At 41.2% G+C, this 7,828-nt stretch overlaps 1 pseudogene; it reads right to left on the reverse strand.

Moving 5' to 3' along the window:
• Positions 1 to 2,087: 2,087 nt before the first annotated feature.
• On the reverse strand, positions 2,088 to 6,433 carry LOC120636687 (annotated as a pseudogene).
• Positions 6,434 to 7,828: the final 1,395 nt, after the last annotated feature.

Genomic DNA, 7,828 nt, shown 5'->3' on the forward strand with positions numbered 1-7,828 from the left:
ATTTTAAAATAGTTTACGTTCATTAATGCAATATATATTTTATGCATTCATAAAAATGTCACAGTGTCAGACAACCATCCCCTCACGAAGAATCGTGAGGGGATGGTTGTCTTTTTTAATGCTCGATGAGGATTGTAAATTTCGTGCTTTTGAGTTAATTTTTTCACTCAGGTGCGGTTTTTGCAATATTCAATTTTTGCGTAGGTACTTTCCCTTATGCCTAAGACTTTGTTCTCTACACATCGCTTTACGGATTTCTAAGATCAGAAGTAACTCTGTCTGTAAGTCCGGGTCATTAATTGTACCTATAAGTTATAAAGATTAAACTGAAACTTGAAATTATTTTTTACAAAATGTATCAAATTTTCCCTTTTTAATCCGTAAGATTTTTACTTCCTTTATAATCATCTACTTAACTCTAGAAGTCCTGTCAAAATCAGTTCAGTTCTTAAACAGATTTTGCCCTTTCCAAAATACAGACTGATAACGTTTGTTTATTTTAGTGGTACCTATTATAGGTAGGGCATCATCATTATTATCATCACCATCAGCCAATATGCATTCACTGCTTTTAAGCAGCGCCAACTCTTTCTACTCCCAGCCTTCTGCATCCAATGGATACCTGCCTCTTTCCGGAAGTCGTCGCACCACCTAGTCAGGGGGCGCCTGTTCTATAATAGGTGTAGTTTATAATATAGTAAAATTCCGATGACTGAAGAACTTGAGATCACGGACGCTTCAATTTTATATTTTTAGATATAGATACGGTTGTGGACGACCGTGCTTCGAACAAGGCTCGGCCGTGATACCCAGCGCCTACAGTAATATTTTCCCTTACGTAGCATGGCTCTTTTCCGCCACGGTCTAGTATAAATCATCCTTTTAAATACTTCATCTATTCCAGGCACGATCAACATCCTTTCTAATTAACATAAAGTACTATATAACATACATATAATAATAACAGTTTCCACCAACAAAATAATTACGAGTAACCTTCCTCCTTGATAGTACGGTTTCTCATTTTGACTCATCCTAAATATAAGATCGAAAATTGGCGCTGTCCAAACCAGTGCATCGGGGAGCGCGTTGCTTAATAGGTTCCAATTGTTATCTGCTCTATTATGGAGTCTTTAAAGGGCGCCAAACTACTGCCAATTAATCCAAATCAAATTTTATGTAATTCCGCTATTCGCCCGTTAGTGTTTTACCTTTCTGTATATTATTTGTACTGAATTTCAACTTTTTCCGTCCAGCATCAATAACATGCCAAAATAAACATCAGGGGACACGCAAACGAGTCTCTGACGGTTCCTTTTTCAAATCAAATGTAGTTCTACAAAAAGACAAAAATGTTCTATTTATGAAAACGTACCTACCGAAGCAATGTAAAAATTTTTCAAATGCAAATTCTTATTTTTCAAAAGGTCCTTAGAGCAAAAAGAGCATCGTAGTAAGCAAGCAAATTCGGTACCTTTTTAGGTAAGCTTAATCCATTTGCTCTTCGGAAAATTTTGCAAATATTCTTGAAATCTGAATATCTAAAATGTAATACGTTGCTAATGGACAGGTAGACTGCAATGTGAAAAGCTAGAATTTGTATGGTAAACCTCACCCTTCGCGATAGTGCATCGGTCGGTTTCTGGGGATAGGCGAGTGCATCAGCCTTATAAGATTGCTTTATAAAATAGTGGCTGTCGCCCGCGACTCTACTAAGTTTTTTTTTCAGAACTTTGTCGGGCTTTAAATATCTGTCTCCGGGACGCAACAACATTTTGGAATGTTTTCAAAAGTACGACGATGTTTGCAACTATGGCGCCTAAGGTCTGTTCTTGTTTCTTCCAAACTTTACCAAAGTTATGTTAGCACATTCTCTAGTTCTTTCTATTCTAGATTTTGAGGACGCAAGCTATCTGAATCTGACTGAGGACCAACTGAACCAACGAGTGTCTACAAAATCTTGCTATTCAGTTAAAATTCGCCGTCGTCGCCAGGACTTACACTTCTGTACTGTATTTTATTTAATAACTGTTGTGTTTCTATCTAGCAAGGGAGGGCGTACGTATACGTCAGTAAAACAAGCCAGCCATTAGCACACTGATTAGTATAATATAAAGGTAGGCGGGCGTCGCGGGTCGCAGCCCGCACACATAGGTATATCTATACAACATCCCTTCCCCTTAGATTCAGAAACACGATTAAACTTATACTAGCTAACTGTATCTTACTATCCATCACTATTCACTGTCATGATGCGGGTCTGAAGTTGGTGTGGAGAAAATCGGACTTATTGCCCGTCGCCTTTGAGCGTCGTTGCAAGGGCGCAGCGGTGTTGCCGGGCAACCCACCGGCGACGCACCTTGCCCAGGCTCCCTAGCTGACTCCCCTTCCCCTCCTGGTGCCGCGACAGCATCGCAGTGGACTGCAGCATGTGATGGTAGGTCTGGTATCACGTCCGGGTCCCAGGTCTGGTCGTCGCTAGCTGCCGAAAACACTCGTGGTCTAATCTGATCGATGTGTCTTGTAATTTCACTTTTCAGACTTGGCACATATACCACATACATAACGTGTCCAATTTTCTTTTTTATTACTCCTTCCATCCAAGTGAATTTTTTAGTATCCTTATTTTTAGTTATCCATACGTTATCATCTTCTTTAAAACCCGCACGTTGTACTCCTTTGTAATCTTTAGCCTGTGAGGACTGTTTACGTTCGACGGTACGTGTAAGGTCGGTGGACGAGGGTGACGGCGCGACTGGGTCTATTAAGTCCAGCCTCGAGCGTAACGCGCGCCCGTATACCAATTCCGCAGGCGACTGATCAGTGGTACTGTGTTTTGAATTTCGGTAATCAAATAAAAATTTATTAATTTTACCGTGAAGAGATCTTTTATTACATCCCTCTAAAATAATACCCTTAAGGCCCCTTTTCACAATCTTTACGAAACTCTCGGCTTGGCCATTACTAGCTGGGTGATAAACTGGAGATAAAACGTGTTCAATACCGTTTCGTTTACAAAAATCCTTAAATTCTACAGAAGTGAAAGAGGTAGCGTTGTCACTCACCAACGTATGTGGAATTCCAAATCTTGACATCGTATCATACAATTTATTAATAACCACCGTCGAATTGTATGTTGAAGACACGTCGTAACATTCTACCCATTTACTATACGCGTCTACAATGATTAAAAACATACAATTATGAAACGGGCCTAAGAAATCCACATGGATTCGGTAAAACGGGTGCGGCGGCAGAGGCCAAGGCGCCAGCGGTGCGTGCGGCGGCGCGGGCCGTAGCGCGCAGCACACGCCGCACGACGCCGCCAGCGCCTCCAGCGCCGCGTCCACGCCCGGGAACCAAAGCCGCTTGCGAGCCTCCGCCTTCATTTTTACTACCCCGAAGTGTGAACTATGTAGTTCCTTACAAATAGTATTTTGTAAGTTTAAGGGAATAACAACTTTATGTCCTCTCATTAGGATACCATTTTCGTGTGACAACTGTGACCGGCAATTAAAGAAGGGTTTGAGATTATCGTCATTTATTTTTCTAGGCCAGCCGTTCATGACGTACCGTATAACTACAGATAAGTGGGGGTCGCGAGACGTTTCGCGCCGCATATCACTAAGTGTCACTGGCAAGTCGCCTTCTACTACAAAGTTGACGTAGGTTGCGCGATCTTCGCACTCCGCGAGTTCTTCCTGAGTTTCCGCAGGTCCCCCTTCCCCGCCTGTCCTAGACAAATAATCCGCGCTATTTAGCTTGCTACTAATATACTCTATAGTATAATTGTACGCCGTTAAGAATATGGCATACCTCTGCAGCCGGTTTGCCGACACTTCAGGGACGCCCTTGTGTGGCCCAAATATTGCCAGCAGGGGTTTATGGTCCGTTCGTAATATAAAGGGCTCGGCCCGTCCATACAAGTACTGGTGGAACCGTCTAATGCCGAAAATGATAGCTGTAGCTTCTTTTTGAATTTGTGCGTAATTTTTTTCCGCAGAGTTCAACGTCCGAGATGCGTACGATATTGGCCTTTCTAACCCGTCACTGCCGACTTGTGACAGTACAGCACCTAACCCGGTTGGCGACGCATCCACAGTCAATATTAACCTGGCCCTAGGATTAAAATGCGCTAGTGTCTTGTCAGAAGCTAAAATGTTTTTTATTCGAACGAATGCGTCATCATGAATGCTAGTCCACTCCCATTTTGTATTTTTATTTAATAAATTGTATAATGGGCTTAACACGGATGACGCGTCGGGCACAAAGTTCCTATAATAATTAGTGAGACCCAGAAACGATTGTAGTTGTGACACATTTGTAGGCTTAGGAGCTTGTAATATTGCTTTTACCTTATCGAGCGACTTCCTTATTCCGTACTTGTCTATGATGTGACCTAAATATGAAATCTCATCTTTAAAGAATTCGCACTTACTCATCTGTACCGTTAAACCCGCGTTATCTAAGCGTTGTAACACTGCATACAGCCTATGTATATGCTGGTCTTTATTAGCTCCTGTGATGAGAATGTCGTCCAACAGAAATATGATTCCATCTATACCCGAAAGCAAGCATTCCATCGCCCGCTGGAAAATGGCCGGCGCACTGGATAACCCAAAAACTAAACGGGTAAAATTAAAGAGACCGCGATGCGTGTTGATGCATGTTAGACTTTGCGAATCTTTATTTAATATAAACTGATTGTATGCCATAGATAAATCTATTTTACTGAATTGTACGCCCCCATGTAATTTAGCTAACAAATCGTTTACTGTCGGCAACGGATATTGGTCCATAACCAACTGTCTATTTATTGTAACCGAATAGTCGGCACATAACCGTATGCTGCCGTTCTTCTTTAAAACAGGTACCACAGGCGATGCATACTCGGAGTGTTCCACAGGTTTTAAAATGCCTAATGATAATAACCGATCCAGTTCTTTGTCTATTTTTTCCTTTAAAGCGTAGGGTACTGATCTCGCTTTAAAAAAAATCGGCTTAGCATCTGGTTTAAGGCGCAAGCTTATTTCATATTTGTTAAACGATCCAAGATTGTCTGAGAAAACTTTCGGATACTGATCGACGAGTTGTTTGACAATATTAGATTTGCATTCGGCCTGCATCTCCGCGTGTAACGTATGCACGGCCGCTGCATTTGCAGGTACCAACTGAAGGTCAAACTCCCTAATGAAATCACGGCCTAGCAATGGCGGCCCGCTTGCGCATACCACGTATACATTTAAAACATGCGTACGGCCATTATATGATATAGGCAATAATACAACTCCGACTGTTTTAATATTTTCGCCCGTATAACTAAATAATTTTTTGTTGGTTACTGACAATGGTAATTGTTTAAAATGCGACTTGTACGTACTTTCGGAAATCACGCTTACCGCTGAACCGCTATCTATTTCAAATTCTAACGCCAGACCACTGATCATGACTCGCTCCGTCATTGGTTTCCCTTTAACGCACCGAATATTATAAAAAGACTCACCGTCGTCTCCGTCGTCCAGAGTACCTTCATCCACGAATTTAACTTTTTCCTCGTTAGGACACATCTTACGTAAATGACCTTTAAAATTACACTTTTTACATTTGTAGGTTTTAAAACGACACTGCTGAGACTTATGGTTGGTAAACCCGCACACACTGCACTTTTCCTTCTTGTTTATCATGAATACGGTGTCTGGACTTGCTGCGCCACGCTGCTCGCCCCCGGCGCCGCCTGTGACGAGGCCTGCCGTGCACACCTCACGCTCTCTGCCAGATCTATGGCCTTAGCGAGGGTCAGCTCCCGCTGGTTCTGCACGAACAACTTGTCCCGCTCACGTCCTGCTACCATGCCCATGATAAACTTATCTAACAAGGCTTCCTCCAAGTTCTTGAACTCACAGTGAGCCGCTAACCCTCTTATCCTGGCTGCCCATTGAGTGTGACTTTCCCCTGGTCGCTGTGTTGCGGCATAAAATGTCGACTTTTCCGCAAACCCAAGCCTTTTTGGTGTGAAGTGATCGTCGAGTAGCTTCAATAACTCCTCGTATCCTAGTTCTTCCACCTTCTTGGGTAACGCCAGGTCACTTGCTAACTTAAATGATGACTCACTTAATGATGTTAACAAGATCGCCCTCCTTTTAATTGTTGTTTTGTCCGTTGTTGAGGTTATGTCGTTAGCAATAAACCATTGATTTAAACGCGACTTGTAGTTGTCCCATTCTTGTGAGAGATGGTCAAAGGTCGTCAGAACCCCATAAGTCGTTCCCGTAGACATTTCGAACAACTTTTTTAATCCGCACTCGTCGCCACTGTTGTGTTTCTATCTAGCAAGGGAGGGCGTACGTATACGTCAGTAAAACAAGCCAGCCATTAGCACACTGATTAGTATAATATAAAGGTAGGCGGGCGTCGCGGGTCGCAGCCCGCACACATAGGTATATCTATACAACAATAACTAAACACCTACTTACTTGAAAGAAAAGTTCAACTTTGTAAGAACGCCATCTGACTTAAGATCATGTCGTATACTAAAACTGAGCATGCCATTCCACAAGACGAAGTTTTATAAGCTTCCATTCACAGTGCAAGCAATCGAATTGTGGAATGCTTTTCCAACAAACATGTGACAGGGAAAAACGCTTGATATATTTAAAAAATAAGACGACTTTTGTTTTTTCTAAAATGTGTTTATATTTTTTTCTTATCTAGAATTTATAGTTTATCATTATATATATTAACTAATTATTTTTATATTTAATTCATATATTTTTTTTCAGTTATTGTAATTTTTGTTTATTTATTCTTATGTAGTTATATGAATGGAGGTTTATTATAATTTTACACCACCTATTGGTTCTCAATCTTGTTGTCCTAATCCTAAGGTTGCCTGGTAGAGATCACCTCTGAGCGATAAGGCTGCCTTTTTTATTCTACTCCAGTGTTTGAGTTTCTCTCTATTCGTCATGAATATTCCTAACTGTGTAGTGGTGTAAAAATAAAGAGTTTAAATACAAATAAATAAATAAAACATTTACGATGTCATTCTGGATGACGTGTCAGACGAATCAGTTCTGGATGACGTGATAAATGTATGAGTTTTTCGTAATCCTGTTTAAACCCATTAATGATTCACAAAAAGCAAAACATAATAATTCAAAGTTAGTTATGAAAACATACACACGACCCACCTGTTACCGAGATCTAAAGAAAGCGGCACTTCATAGGAAGGTTTTCCGATTGCTGACTGCCAAACTTCAATTTCAAGAAGATGATGATGATGAATCATTTGTGTCATAATTGACACACGGCAATTTAAAACCTAGTTCATGAAGTTCAATAAACATATTTTTTCTGAAGGAGTTCGTCTTTACGTAGACAACCATCGTGGTGGCAATGGAACAGATTCCAGATGAGCATAGTGAAACTACAGCCACAGGCTAGGCGAGGCGCGGAAACGTGGTAACGAATGTATAGGAATGCTCACGGCACTAAAATAAAAGAAGAGGACGGGACGCGCGGCGTCGTGGGAAGCGGCTTAGTGAGAAAAATTTTAAATAGAGAATTAGCTGTGAAAACGTTAGTTTTCTCGGGCTAAAAAGTATCCATTGTCTGTCTCTAGGATGCAAGCTATATATTTTGTGTGAAACTTCATCACGATCACAGTGCTTACATGGTTAACCGTAACCAAATTCAACACGCTAGACGAACGTTTCATTTTAACTGACTTACAGTGCCATAGCTAATCCAAACCACTCAACGCACAATTTACGAGAGTCATAATACAACACGTCTAAAATCGTAAGGGACCGCACCACTGCTGCCTAGT

Source organism: Pararge aegeria, chromosome Z (genome assembly GCF_905163445.1).
Source record: "Pararge aegeria chromosome Z, ilParAegt1.1, whole genome shotgun sequence".
NCBI lineage: Eukaryota > Metazoa > Arthropoda > Insecta > Lepidoptera > Nymphalidae > Pararge > Pararge aegeria.